Source organism: Rhinopithecus roxellana, chromosome 5 (assembly GCF_007565055.1).
Source record: "Rhinopithecus roxellana isolate Shanxi Qingling chromosome 5, ASM756505v1, whole genome shotgun sequence".
Classification (NCBI taxonomy): Eukaryota; Metazoa; Chordata; class Mammalia; order Primates; family Cercopithecidae; genus Rhinopithecus; species Rhinopithecus roxellana.
The window spans coordinates 90,408,638-90,425,180 of NC_044553.1; positions in this window are offsets into that span (position 1 = coordinate 90,408,638).

A 16,543-nucleotide genomic window follows, 5' to 3' on the forward strand; every position below is an offset into this window, starting at 1 on the left:
CGGCATGCTGCTTACTCTTTTCAAATTACACAAACCATTATGTGAATGATTTGACCCACAAGTCAGCCACAGCCAGAAGTTGGCTTATTCAGAAAGTAACTCCTGAGAACATTCCTAGAAATAGTTCAAAGCACCACAGTAGAGACTGGGGGTGAGGGCACGGCTGATCCATGCTCATCCTTTCAGTCTGTATGTAATCTCCATACCCCACAGTCCCTTTGTGCCTGTCGGATACAGCAGAACGATATTCTGCCATGACAAAGCAAAAATTCCCAGTCCAATGCCATAACTTTCAGTTCAGAATAGACTTTACAGAATATTTGTGTCTTTTTCATGTGATACCGAGGTTTTGATATTTAAGTATTCGTATACGGATACTAGCTTCTTTCATGTGAAATTTGTAACCTAAAAAAAAGGACGAGTTTTTATTTTGGAAGAAGAATCTGCTCAATAAATAACTCTTTTAAGTGCCCCTCAAGTTATAAATGAGCCTACTTTTGATCGTATCCAGTTTATTATCGCTTAAATTGTGGGGGATCTAATAAACGTTGGTGAAAATGTCTTCTGCAGGCTCATTAGTAGTTTTAAATGGAGGCTCCGTGACTTAATTGAGCTGAATTCCCGCTCTGCCTTGCCCTCTTATATGTACACAGCTCTGACTCATTCATTACACAACCTTTGGAAAGAGAGTATGTGCTTAGAGGCGGAGATGTGGGCCTGCCTGTGCACGTCAGTGAAAAAACTCATTGAGAATCCTGCTTAGGTTTAGGTTTCCATTACCACTATCATTGCAAATCTGACTGAATGTGATGGCTCCTACGTAATTACACACACATACACCTCATTCATGTAAAAGAAATAAGCTTATGAGGCAAGCAATCATCTTAACTTGATAGTCATTACTCTTATTTCTTTGGGAATTGGTGATATCTCTGGGAATATTGCTTCCCTTAGTCCTGACAGTGAGCCACACTTTGTTTACAAATGGATTATGTCTGGTATTGGTACATTGACACCAGTAAGATCTATTGGAGAAGTTTCCATTGTGAAACTTTATCGCTTCTTAATTAATAACTTTATTATAGTTTAACTAGCATACATTTATTCACTATAAGTATATAATACTGTAGGTTTAGTAAATTCATATAGGTGTGCAACCATCACCATGATCCAGTTCTAGAACATTTCTGTTACCCCAAACTGGTCCCTCATGCCCATTGTCAGTCCTCGCTACCCTCCCAAGCCTCAGGCAATCCTCTCGTGCTTTCTGTTTCCTTAGATTTGCCTTTAACAGAACTTTCACTTAAATAGAATCATACAATACACAGGCTTTGGTGCTGAACTTCTTTCACTTAAACCATATTTTGGAAGTAAATCCATGTTGTTGAATGTGTCAGTAGTTCATTTTTATTGCTGAGTATTTCAATACACAGTTATACCCTGCTTTCTCTAGTTACCAGTTGATAGACATTTAGATTATTTCTAATTTTTTTTTTTTTTTGCTTTATAAATAACACCTTGTGTAGCTATATGCTTTCATTTGCCATGGGCAGATATGTAGGAGGAAAATTACTGGGACTTTAGGTAGATGTGTGTTTAAGTTTTAATGAAAATATCCAAACTATTTTCTAAAGTGACTGTACTATTTCACATTCCTTCTAACAACACATAAGATGTTTCCAGTTTCTCCACATCCTTGCTAACACCTAGTATCATCAGCCTTTCTGATTAGATACATTTTAGTGGGTCTATAGTGGTATCTCCTGTGGTTTAAATGTGTATTTTCCTGATGGTTAATGATCTTAAGCATCTTTATTTGTGCCCTTTCTGTATCTTCTTTGGTGAAAGGTGTGTTTGAATATATTGTATTGAGACAATGTTTGAATCTCTCACCTTATTTTTGCCTCTCGTTGCCACTATTTTTCAGTCCCAATAGGTTGACAATTAATTGATTTCTGAACTATAAGATTAGGTAGTTCTCAGATATTTTAGTGAATAATTGGGAAGGGCGATCAGAGGCATTAGCACTTTTGGGAGGTATTGCTTTAAATTACAAAGCTTCCTTCACTGCTTAATATATCTGACTATTTCAAGGAACCCATGTACACTATTTCTTAATAGGTGCTACAAAGCAGTCTGGTGCCAAAGATTTTAATCTCAAAATATTTTATTTATCTCAGTGAGAGATTTGAGATTTTATTAATCTCAAAAGCTGATTTTGAAAAGAATTCAGGAGGGATTTTGCATTCCTCTTCTGAACTACTCTTATAGTTGTCTAGCATTCATTCATTCATTCAGGTAATAAATGCTAGATTAAACTATAAAAAGCTTTAAAAGTAAAGCATCTTAAAAATTATTGTTGCGTATCTAGGCAAGATCTATTTCTTGCAATTCAAGCAACTCAATATCTTGGGCTGGTTTACATTTCAAGCTCTCAGTCAGATCCTTTATTTTATGGAAAAGTTATTTAGTCAGGGTTCTATCCACTAGTTTCTCCAGCAGGCTTTGCTTTTCTTTGGTGCATTGTGTTTTAGTTAAATTAAAATAAAAAGATTTTTCTGGCTCTGTAAAGCAGGTGTTATGGCTATACAATAATATTCTGTTTTAAAAAATTATAGTTTATTTCACAAGCTTAAGAATTATAATAACATGGAATTTAAAAGTCTTTGTTGCTTTGTGTTGTAAACTCATTCTGGAAAAGTTGAGGAAAGTATACAATTGTTTTTCTTTGGACTTCTTGGCTCAGGGTCATTTTTCTAGAATGACTTGATGTGAAAGAGCATGAACTATTCCGAGCAAAGCAGAAATGTTCACAGTTGGAGAGATTCTATACCTTTCCAAAGCAAGTCTTTTGGCTTCTATTTCCCTGCAACACCTCAAGCCACGGTGAAGCCTTGAAAGAAGATGCCCATTGAAAAGTGTTTCACAATTCTAGGACCTCAGCCTATGTTGCTCTGAAATACATTGGTTCTGTGCCTGTAAATTCCTGATTGGGCTCCCACTAATTTGCAAAATTAAATCCCATTCTCACTCTACTGCTCCTGTAAGCTGATTCTGTGAAGGCCAAGGCCACATTTCCTGGATACCCTTGTTTCTCCAGGATCTAACAAAGAGGCACATGTATAGAATGTAATCAGTCATTGTGGACTAAATAAATGTTGAATGTTATCTTAACATTGTTAAATGTCAACATCATAAAATGGTGAATGAATATCTTAATACCTCACTGTCTGACTCCCAGAGAGACTACATTCTACTCAGTATTTTCAGGTTTCTTCCGATTTGTTCCTTTTGCTTCAAAGGTTAAAATGAAGAGATCACCACTGTATATTCTGGTATGATGCTAATAACATTATAGAATATGTAGAATTACCAATATACAACTATATCATTTTATTTTTCTTGTAATTTTTCAAATATATTTTATTTTACAGTCATGCATTAGATTCATGCTACATAAAATTACTATGCCTTAAAAGGGAGAGTTACAGAGGCATATGGGAGAGAGTTCTTGCCTTCAGAGAAGCTTAGAAAACAAGGTAGGATGTTGAGAGGTATACAAATAATATAAGGGACTAGGTACAAGTGGAAAGAATGGGGTGAGGATGCAGAGAAAATAATGATTGCGGAAAGAATCATCCTCAGAGTTCCAAATGGGAGCATGGGTGTTGTGGTCTACCTGCATTTGTATTCCCTCCTTTTACTAGCAGGACTGTAAAATGCTCCACTCACTCTAGAAAACAGTTTGTTTCTTGAAACACTAAATATACACTTACCGTAAGACTCAGGAATTTGGGCTCCTGAATATTTACTCAAAATGAAACTAATGTTCCCACAAAAAAAGCTGTACACAATTTTCCATAGAAGCCTAATTTTAATAGCCTAAAACTAGAAACAACCAATATGCCCCTCAATGGTGAAACAAACTATGCTATGCCCATATTGGGGAACATTATGCAGCAATAAAAAGTAATAAGCTATTAATATACACAACCACTTGGGTGGATCTTAAGGTGAGCCGGGAGCAGGAGAGCAGGTGGACAGAAAGCACAACTTCTGAGTCTCAATGATGTGACTAATGGTCAAGAGTGTGCCTTGCCTCAGTTCAAGGTTGAAGGGTGTTAGAGTGATGTATACAATTTTCCAGATCTGACCTATTAATTTTTTTGAGCATGAGTATAATAAGGTACCATATTACCTATGCTTTTTCAGAGTCTATCATTAGCTGGTTTATGAGTTAAGGTTTATGGAAACTGTATGATTTTACTGGATACAAATTAGATTGAAAAATGTGGCCTATAGAAATACACGTGTACCATTTTATTTTCTAGCTTTCGTGAGTGTTGTGCTGTTACAGAAGTTCACAAGTATTGCAGATGACAACTCCCCTCACCCATTTTTACTGTCTGTTAGTGAATAAAATTTGCCATGATTTAGTATTACCCTTCTGAAATAGGGCTGCAAAGGATTTTTTAACATCTTTTCCACTCAAACACGCATGGAAATTCTTAACAATCTAGCACCCATTTTTTAAGTTACCCTTTTTGATTGAAATAATTATCAATTAACAGACAGTTATAAGGTAAAACAGAGAGGTCCAATGTATCCTTCACCCAGTTTCCCCCAATAGTTACATTTTATCTAGTTATAGTACAATATCAAAACCAGGACTTTGATATTGGTACAATGTGCATTTATAGTACTGTCATTTGATCACAGGGGTTGTTTTGTGTAACCACCACTGTAATCAAAATACAGAACCATTCCTTCACCACAAAGAGCTCCTTTATGCTAATACCTTCTAGTCTACCCAAATCCCAGTCCTTTCCCACCATCCCCAACCCCTGATAACTACAAGTTTATTTTCCATACCTATAATTTCGTCATTTCAAAGTTTTATATAAACAAAAACATGGAGTATGAGAACTTATGAGACTGGCATTTTTCATTTAGCATAATGCCCTTAAGATCCACCCAAGTGGTTGTGTATATTAACAGCTTATTCCTTTTTATTGTTGCATAATGTTCCCCAATATCGGCATAGCATAGTTTGTTTCACCATTGAGGGGCATTTTGGTCGTTTCTAGTTTTAGGCTATTACCAATAAGGCTTCTGTGGACAATTGTGTACAGCATTTTTTGTGGGAACATTAGTTCCATTTTGGATAAATATTCAGGAGCACAAATTTCTGAGTCTTATGGTAAGTGTATATTTAGTGTTTTAAGAAACAAACTGTTTTCTAGAGTGACTGGAGCATTTTACAGTCCTGCTAGCAACAGGAGAGATCCAGCTTCCCCATTCCCTGCTAACATTTGGTATTGTTGCTACTGTTTACTTGACTTGTACTGGAGATGTATAATGATATTTCTTGGTGGCCTTTATTTGCATTTCTCTATTGGCTAGTGATATTGATTGTGTTTTCTTGCACTCAATTTTCCATCGGTGTATCATTCTCAGAAAAATATCTCTTCATATGTTTGTCATTTTCCAGTTGAATATATATATATATATTTACTGTTGAGCTTTGAGAATGAGTTCTGTGTTCTAAATATGAATCCTTTGTTGAATATATGGTTTGCAATCGTTTCTCTCAATCTATAGTTTGTCTTTTCATTCTTTTGACAGTCTTTCATACAGCAAAGGTATTTAATTGTGATTAAGTCCAATTTACAGATTTTAAAAAATATCTAGTACTTTTAGAATCACGTTTAAGAACTTTTCATGAAGTTCCAGGTCCTGAAGGTTTTCTTCTAGGTTAACTCCTAAAAGTTTTAGATTTTTTATGTTTTACACTTAAATCTATGACCCCTCTTGAGTCAGTTTTTGTAAAAGGTATGAGATTTAGATTGAGGTTTGCATTTTTTGTCCAAAGATGTCCAATTATTATTCCAGAAAAATTTATGGAAAAGTTCATCCTTTTTCCATTGAATTATGTTTGCATTTTTATAAAACATCAGCTAGCCTTCTTCACCTGTCCCAATTATTTATGCATTTATCATGCTACCAATATCACATGATCTCCACTACTGGACATGTATAATAAAACAGAATGGGGGGGTAGAGTAATTTCTCCCCATTTATTCTTGTTTTTCTTTTTCTTTTCTTCTTTTTCTGTTTTTTGAGAGAGGGTCTTATTCTGTCAGTCAGGCTGAAGTGAAGTGGCCTGATCTTGGCTCACTGCAACCTCTGCCTCCTGGGTTCAAGCGATTCTTGTGCCTCAGCCTCCCCGGTAGTTAGGATTACAGGTGTGCACCACGATGCCCAGCTAATTTTTTTGTACTTTTAGTAGAGAGAGGATTTCACCATGTTGCCCAGGCTCATCTTGAACTCCTGAGCTCAGGCAGTCCGCCTACCTCAGCCTCCCAAAGTATGAGGATTACAGGCATGAGCCACTGTGTCCAGCCTATTTAGCAATTTTAGTTCCTTGGCTTTCCCATAAAAAATTAGAATAATCTTATCTATAGCTATTTTACAAGCTCATTGAGATTTTGATAGAAATTGTATTAAACGTTTGTATTAGTTTGGGTGAAAATCCACATCTTTACTATATTAAGTTCCAAGTCATGAATATAGTATATCTCTTCATTTATTTAGAGATATTGGATATCTTTAGTCAGACTTTTGTGGGTTTTCAAAATACAAATCCTATACACATTTAGTTGAATTTACACATAAATAGTTTTCTCTTTTTTTTTTTTTTTTGGAGTGATTGCAAATAGTATTGTATTTTTAATTTTGTTTCTACCTGTTTATTGCTATTGTATAGCAATATAATTGATTTTTGTATGTTTATCTTGCATTCTCTGGCCTTGCCAAATTTACTCATTAGTTCTAGGAGTGTTTTCAAACCATTCTTGAGATTTCCTATGTTGACAATCATTTCATCTGCAAATAGGGACAGTTTTAGCTCTCCCATTCTGATTTATATGGCTTTTCTTCATTTTCTTGCCCTATTACACTGACTAAAACTGTTGGAGATGAAGAAAGATTCTGGGTGGTTATGGCCATCTTCATGAAACAAAAGAGAGTTTAACTTGGCAAGAGCAAAATGTACAGTCAGATATTAAATTATTGTATGAAAACTCGATACAAGGCAAAGAAGGGACTCGTGAGATGGTTTATCATTACAATGAGAAGAACCCCAAATAGGAACCCAGAGTAAGTGTTAAGCTCTTACATAAGAAGAGATTAAGAAAGTAATAAGAAACATTGAATAGGAAAACTACAAAGTTTTTCATAATTTCCTTTATTATTAATTTTTATTTTTATTGCAATATTTTTTGGGCTACAGGTGGTTTTTGGTTACATGGATACATTCTTTAGTGGCAATTTCGAAGATTTTAGTGCACCTGTCACTTGAGCAGTGTATACTGTACCCAATATATAGTCTTTTATCCCTCACTTCCCTCTCAACCTTCCCCGCTAAGTCCCCAGAGTCCATTATATCATTCTTATGCCTTTGCATCCTCATAGCTCAGCTCCCACTTATAAGTGAGAACATATGACATTTGGTTTACTATTCCTGCAAAAGACATTTTTTTTTATATAGATAAGTAGTATTCCATGGTGTATGTACACCATATTTTCTTTATTTACTTGTTGGTTGATGGGCATTTAGGTTGGTTCCATATTTTTGCAGTTGTGAAGTGTGTTGCTATATGTGCATATGTCTTTTTCCTATAATGATTTATTTTCCTTTGGGTACATACCCAGTAGTGGGATCACTGGATTGAAGGTAGTCCCACTTGTAGTTCTTTTGATAATCTCCATACTGTTTTCCCATAATTTCTTTTTCTTAATTTTCCCCAAAATTGGAAGGTGTCACCCATATTTTACATTTTGAAATTTATTAGAATTTTGTTCTCATTCTCGAGTCTAGAATCTAAAATCTAAAAAATGTTAAGTAGCAGAAAGCTTTCTTTTTTGAGACTGGTTTTCAAGATTTTTTTGTGTGTGATTGTGTGTGCAAAAACAGGTATGCTTTTTTATTTAAAATTATTAGTTTTACCTTTTCACTTTTTACCTTCTCATCTTTGTTAAATAATATTAATAAATCTTTACTTTCTTACAAATTCTCCTGGCCCAGAGCTTCAAAACTTTCCTTTGTGGAGAAATCTATGAGAGGATGTTTGAAGGAGATTCTTAAGATCAAATAAAGGATAAGTGGTCAAGGAAAATATTTCATAACTTATAAAGGTTGACAACTTTTAGTAACCTTCCTTTCTACTTCTTATAAAATAATAGTTGGTAAAAGGAAGCTGAAAATAACTGCTAATCTTAGCGTATTTATTAAAGAGTTATGCCAGATGGAAATTTTGTTAGATGTTAGAAAAATACAAGCAAACAACAGACAAGCTGAAAAATGGGGCTGCAGTGGGTAGCTGAAGCATCTTTCAGTTAAATCATGTCCTTCACATACAGTCTTGTATCATTTCTTATGGGATTTTGTTGTCATGACAACAAATTTTACAAGCGCATCTTCAGCTTTCATAGTTAGAATTACACAAAAAGAGTTGGATACAATGAACACAGGTGAGCTTTGGTTATTACAGTTGGACAAAAGCCCCTTGCTTTATCACAGTTATATCCGTGAAAAAATTAAAAATGTGACACTTCTTTGCAACAGAAAGTCTTTTTCTATAAAGTTTTCCTTTGTTTTTTTCTGAGAAAAAAAGGTAAAAGGTTCCAAATATTTCTCAGCTTAAATACTATTCTATTAAAAGGCAATTTGTAATGAATAAGCCATGATAGCCCCTAATACATGAAAGGACTTTGAAATTATGTTGTTTCTTATAGAGAGGAATTTTGATGAAGTACTAGTAAACCAAATGTAGTGGAAAAGACAGGCTGAACATGAAAATACTGTTGAGAACATGATGGTAATCTGTATTGGACATATTTTTATTATCTTACTTGAAAGTCTCGTTAATGTAACAACAAAACTCTGGTTGTCCTGTTTCTCATTGCAAATAGCTTCATGACAAATGAAAACTCTTTTGTGTTAATTTCAATTGCACACAACTGCAGTACAATTTTATAGCTATGCATTTACAGATAATTATCTCAAAATAAGCAACACATGCCTGTAATCCCAGCACTTTGGGAGGCTGAGACTGGCTGAGGTCAGGAGCTCGAGAACGGCCAACATGGCAAAACCCCATCTCTATGAAAAATACAAAAATTAGCCAGTCGTGGTGGTGCACGCCCATAGTCCCAGCTACTTGGTAGGAAGTTCCTTACATTTATCGAAAAGATTTTAAATTGCTTAGTGATTCTTTATATTTTAATCTGATTAACCCACTCTAAAAGCTCTAAGTTTAAAGCTATGCACAGACACACATATATACGTTTCAGTAATCCTACTCATTTCAGAAATGTTCTATCAGAATTATAGATTATTGTAAAAGTCACGTTCTTTTATTTTTAAATTACTATCATAATGGCAATTAACTGCTAAACACAACGTCTAAGTAGATAACCCACCAGACTCCATTTTAAACATGTGGCTTTATACTTCTTATTATTTACTTACAAATAGTTCAGGGCTGAATTACAGAGTTATAAATTTGGAATTATTCTAAAGGACAAGAGAAGTGTTTTGGCCTTTTCTTTGTAGGTATGACTGATGGTAATTATCATCTCTGTGTGAGGCTGTGGCTCAGAAGACAGGCCTCACCACACTGCACCCACATGACATCGATTTTTGATTTGTGGCTAAAACCATTGTCCGCTATAATGGTTGCACTGGATAAATTGCATACACACTTTTGTGGTTGGGAATTACTTAGACCTCTTATTCAGAATCTGTACTTTCATCATTTATGTTGAAGCGGGCAGGTTGCAGCAAAAACAGTCTGTTGCTAAGTATTTCTCCCTCACATCTTAATGAGCAACCAGGCCATTAGAAAGTCTGAAGACAGGCCAGGCACGGTGGCTCACGCCTGTAATCCCAGCACTTTGGGAGGCTGAGGCGGGCGGATCACCAGGTCAGGACATGGAGACCACTCTGGCTAACGTGGTGAAACCCCGTCTCTACTAAAAATACAAAAAATCAGCCGAGCGCGGTGGCTCACGCCTGTAATCCCAGCACTTTGGAAGGCCGAGGTGGGCGGATCACGAGGTCAGGAGATAGAGACCATCCTGGCTAACACAGTGAAACCCCGTCTCTACTAAAAATACAAAAAATTAGCCGGGTGAGGTGGCGGGCGCCTGTACTCCAAGCTGCTCGGGAGGCTGAGGCAGAAAAAGAGCGTGAACCCGGTAGGCGGAGCTTGCAGTGAGCCGAGATCACGCCACTGCACTCCAGCCCGAGAGACGGCGAGACTCAGTATCAAAAAAAAAAATCTGAAGACACAGGATTTATTGATAGCACAACTGTTTAGCATCAGCATTCTTACAGCTGTATTCAATGCCGAAAGTAAAGCCATACTCCACCTTCTGTCTCTTCAGATGGCTACCTGCTCAGCCTCGTGACCAGATTGGAGCCCAGAAAAAAACAAACAACAACAACAACAAAAAACTCTTAAATAATCAGAGTATGACGTTGGTTCTCCCAGAAGCTCCTCCTCTACATATTCCCTTTTTCCTTCTATTCTCTAGCCAAAGGTTTAGTGTTATCATTTTGTTTAATATAGTTGCAGCCTCAGCCTCCATTTTTAGCTGATGTAAGTTATTTGAAATGTAATAGTACCCATCGCCTATGGCCTGGTTAAAACTTGCTCTCCCTGTGTTTGTGGTGGTTCGTGATACAGCTTGCTTATTTCTCATCTCACTGATCCCAAACTTGACACATTACAGCTGCTGGCCACAATAAACCTAGTGGTCAACACTTGAGTCCTATAATTACGTTGCCCTGCTTGTCACACAGGTGTTTTCTCTAAACTATCCAATCCACACCACCCCACGGGAAACCCTAAAGAATAATGCCCATGGAGCTTAATAAATAAGGCCCACAGGTCCTGCCTTTTTCACTTATTTCCCCCACTCACTGCTTGAGCTCTCTGCTGCTTGCCGGCTTCCTGTCAGCCTCCCGTCAGCACCACTCATCGCTCTGAGATCTGTAAGTAGCACATTTCTTCTGTTTCATGATTTTCTTTTTGTCGTGTCATTGTCTTACCTGATTTACACACCTGAACCTAACTTTTCTCTGGTCAAGGCTTTCCTAGAGAGAGGCTAGCTTTAGTTATGTGCACTTTTTTTTTTTTTTTTGAGACGGAGTCTCGCTCTGTCACCCAGGCTGGAGTGCAGTGGCATGATCTCAGCTCACTGCAACCCCCGCCTCACAGGTTCAAGCAATTCTCCTGCCTTGGCCCGTGGAGTAGCTGGCACTACTGGCGCACACCACCATGCCTGGCTAGTTTTTGTACTTTTAGTACAGATGAGAGTTCACTATGTTGGTCAGGCTGGTCTCGAACTCCTCACCTCAAGTGATCTGCCCGCCTCGGCCTCCCAAAGTGTTAAGATTACAGGCGTGAGCCACCGTGCCTGGCCTACTTATGTCTACTCTTGATACAGAGGCCTCAAGACCAACTTAGAAACTGTAACAAAACTCATAACACTTAATTCCCTTGTATAAATTCATGTCAATATACAGAGGTATATGCCTTGATAACCGAACATTTTTCCTATTCTTCTGAAAACCAAACAAAGCAAAAACTGTTTGAGTGGGATATAGTTTTCCATAGCTATGTTTGTTGTCGTGTCTTGATAACATATGAGTTGTTATATTTCTTTTCAAGTTGAAAGATCTAAGTTAAATTTGCCAAATCTCTATATATTAGTATGTAGTCATCTAAGTATCTTCTGGCCCCTCTCCCAGCTGTTTTATCCTGTGAATTTCTAGTCAGTTTCTTTATTGTTATACTTTTCATATTGTACCTAATGTGCTTCAAAGTAGTCATCTTAAAATATGTGACTCCTACTGTTGTTCCTCTTTCTTCATTTTCACTTAGAACCCATCTACATTGGGTCATCAAAGTATGTAGAAATGCTTCTTTTCCAGGACTTTCTTGATTTCTCTACAGAACTTTACAATGGAAAACTTTCTTCTTTTTCCTGGCATTTTCATTCTTCTTTCCTCCTTAGTTGAACTTCTACAGTATTATGATGACTCCCTGATATCTAGGGCAAATCTTGGCTCTTAGATTTGGGAAGCTCTGGGAGACAGGTAGAGGTCCCCTTGTGTTCTGGTTTTAGTTCCCACACAAGGACCAACCTTTTTTCAACTCTCTAATTCCTTCACCTAAGTTCTGGGCTTGGTCTATTGCCTGTTTCTTCCTTGATCTTGGCATTCTCCTTCCAACATATATTCCTGCCCTCACACTCCAGGCTACTGCTATCTGCTCAAAGATTACCCAGTGTCCCGGTTCTGGAGTGCTTTGTGTCTGTGTGCGTGGAGGACATACTCGTTCTCCCTGATGTCAAGGCTGAGATTCCTTGCTTTACTTAGTCAATTGCCGCATTCTGTAGATTGTTTCTTTACAGAATCGAAGTCAAAGCTGTCTTTAATTTGACCTGATGGCTGTTACCATTTCAGGCTCCCATCATCTCATCTATGATGTATTACAATAAAACTGGTGTTAGTAGCGCTGGCGTTCTCCCAGCCCACTTGAACTGAGTCCGTTCTTCTGCAAAAACTTCCATGATCCTCAATGAAAGAAGTAATCACTTCTCTTGTATTATCTACGTGCTTAGTGCTTCTGGGAGGAAGACTCACACTGTCTCAAATAACACTAGTGTTTAGACCTAGTGCTATTCTAAGCACTTCGTAAATATCAGCTCATTTAATTTTTACAACTCTATTTTCCTGGTTCTGCAGATGAGGAAACTTGGGCATAGAGATGTTTAGAAACTTGTCCAAGGTGGCCTAGCTAAAACAAGGGCAGAGTCATAATTTAACCCAACTGGTCTAACCAGCATCCACATGCAAACTCTCTAATTACTGTTATCATCTCTCCAAGGGTATTCAAGAATATTCAACAAGTTGTAAAGTGGTAAGAATAATCTGGGTTTACTTTAATTTTTTTCTATTTTTCATTTTGAATGCTAAATGTTATTTGGACAGTTTTTTTGTTTTGTTTTGCTTCAGTAGAGTTGAGGAATCCTTGACTCTTAGTGATATTTAGTGATTTTTGTATCTAATCTACACAAGTATTAAAATCTATTAGTTCAAGATATACTACCTTGAAATAATGAGTTTTCAAGGAGAACATTAAGTTAAGAATATTAGAGGCAGGTGTGAAATACCAGAGGGCCTCAAAAGTAAGCACTACTTTTTTTTTTTATTTTTGGTAGGAATTAAGAAAGCAGGTAAAAGCTGTCTGAGGTCAAAGATGAGAGGCAGTAGGAGAAATGAGAAGAGAAACAAAATGAAGGATTATTACAGCTTGCTCAGAAGAAAGTAATGATGGTAAACTACAGACTCTACATGTGTCCTTTTGACATGTGGATGCCACTATTGGACACTAGAATTCCATAAGGATCATATGTAATTTAGTAGGATACATCTCCTATTGAGTTGGCTTAATGTCAAGACATGGGAAGAAATAAAAAATATGCACAGGGAAAAACATTAATAAAAATAGTTCAGTTTTGCTTTCGTAACATTCATTCATGTGATGATTGAATGTGACATGGTTGAAATCTGAACCAAGTTTCAGTTATTTATCCAAATTTGGTGTAAAGGCCAATTAATATGTGAAACTTTTCATTGTCACAAAGAGAAACATTCTAAAAATAGCAGTGATTTAAAAATGTGCTATGCTCTCAGGGGAGAGTCATTCTCCTTGCTCTGTTAATATCTGTAAATATGATCTCCATGGCATATAAACCAGCAGGATTAGCTATTTCACCTTCGATTTACTTCTTTACCTCCTATTGATTTGTTTGATTAGTTAAAAATGAGGGTTAAGGATGGTGTGTCTTACAAAGATTAGGTCAATAATCAGAACTTGAAACACTTCCTGAATTTTGGATGAGACATGAGAAGTCATTTTTAAGAAGCCCTTTACCATCTCTCTGCTTCTTGTACTCATTTGGAAAAGCATAGATTCTAGCAGAGTGGATGAAAGAAGGGGACAAAATCAATTAAAGTTTTGTTTTACTCAACTATGGCCATATTGAGCTTCATATTTTCCAAAGGTATCACATACCTCTGTACACAAATATGCTAAGACAATTTAAATGAAATGCTTCTGTGTTATCCTGGTAGCCATGCCTGTCCATGAGACAATCAACAATGGCTATATTTACAGATTACATATCATTAAGTAAAGCAAAACAAAAACTCCTGAATTATTTGCTCTATTTAGATGTCCTTTTTGTAGCAGGCATGCCTGGCATTTTTATATCCCCGTTCAAGGTGACATATATAATTAAAACTCACTTGTAACTGCAAGATTGTTTAGATTTTAGACCAAAAAAAGTTTGAATTTATCACTGAATTAGGATAGGAATTACCAACTAATAGTGTTAAAATGTAAAACCACTTTTGGTTGGTTTTATTGTTTTTCAATTCTGTAGAGTCAAAGCTCCTTTTTTCTCTTATTGCTGTACCAGGACAGACCTCTCCCACCAGGGGCCTTGATACCACGCTGCTTGTAGAAGATTCTCAGTACCTCAAGTTAGCATCTTCTGCACCCTTCTGTGTAACTATAAGTATTTTAGGTCAAATGAGTAGGTTTTGGTGCACAGCAGCCAGTGGTCCTTCCTCCCTCCACCTCCATATCTCCTTCAAATGGCAATATAAATGATCTTCATGGGATCAGAATTTTTCCCATAAACGTTTCTTTCTGAAACTATCTGTGGAAACTAGAGTTCTGTCTGACCCAATAGCCAGCCTAAGGATAATCCTGGTCATGATGTGATTTATCCCCAGGTTTCCTCTGGAAATCGGCTTAGCTTGATTCTGTACTACACACCCAGTTTCAGAACTGAGAAACCCAGAAATTTCTCTCTGCCCATAGCTCGGCTAAAGGAGAGGTTTGCCTGGTTCAGATAGACTGCATTAAAATTATGCATAAATGAAAGTCTAATAATCTAATACTCATTTTGAAGCTGGTACTTCCTCTGAAGGGGAACAGAAAATGCAATACATAAAGAAAGGAAAATGCATGACCGTCATGTTAATAGCTTTCTTGCTGGTTAGGACACAGTGAGCAAATAAAAATAAGGGTAAGAATTTAACAAGACTGAGGATATTAAAATGAATCATTACCAAGAAGGGACCTAAGCCAAATACTGCTGTAGATTCCTTTTGTGAACTTTATCACGTCTTTGCAATGACAGTTTTTATTTGCTGAGTCTTGAAATTATTATTGTTAAGCAAGGGATCTAATAAGTCAAAAAGCCAGAAAGCTGCCATTCCTGTGTATTTTTCAAACATTTCCTTGCTGGCTATAAATAATGAGGTAACTGTATGAGAGTCCTCTTGGACTTCTTTCAAAAGACACACTTAGAGTGTGAGTGTGGGGGTGGTGGTGGTGGCAGGATATACATCTGTGGGCTCCTCATTTTTGAAACTCCATTGTGTGAATTCCAGCAGTATTAGAACACCAAAGCCAAGTTTAATCAATATAACTATTTATAGACATGCTTGCGGCAAGAAACTGGAAAAGCACGGCTTAATGTGGAATAACAGATCTTCATATCAGAAGAGAAAAATAATACTTCATAAAGTCTATGGACTTATTTTACTCCAGTGTAAGTAGTTTAGGACAAAGCAATAGTTCTTTAAACACAGGAACTTCAGTTAATGACTAAGAAAAGTTGAATCTTTGCACTCAGTTCCACTAAATATAATTAATGTGAAAATGTGGTCAACATTGCCTCTTTATGTATATAGAGCATATATAATATCTGTTAGATATGTCATATGAACAAATATTACATATATGGGTCATATGTATACAACTGGTAAATTACTTTATCATTAACTTTGGGTTTCATGCCTTATGTATAATTTATGTCTATTCATGTACAGTTTCTTTTTCAAGCCTCACAACTTGTCACCCCTTCTGGTTCCCTATCTTTCACCAGCTGCAGGAATTACTTGACCTCAGTGTACAGCCCTGATGGGACCAACTCTGACCTCCAGAAAGAAAGAATCTCCAGACAAATACTTTGTGGTCCAACAGCAAGTCACCCTGATTTGCCACTAACCTGGCTTTGAGCTTGAGTCCTGTTGACTGACTGGATAGTCATTTTACTCCTTGTGCCTAAATGTCAAGATCAGAGATGGGCTTAGGTCAGGCTCTAATGAGAATTATCCTTGACTCACCCAAAAGGCCCATATCTCGGGGCAGATAACACCATTCCCAAACCCTTCCTCCTGTATGTTTCTCCTGCTTCTTCAATCCCTGCAATCTAGTTCTCAACTATGAGTTTGCTTTATTCCCCCCACTTTGTTCTGTCCTTTGAACTACTAGGCATCCAGATTGACCTTCCACAAAAGTAGCTGCTCATAAAATACTTGATCTCCTGGCTTCCAAAATTCTCGACCTTCTGTTCTGGTTGCCCTCTGGACTTGGTGTATCCTTTTTTTTTT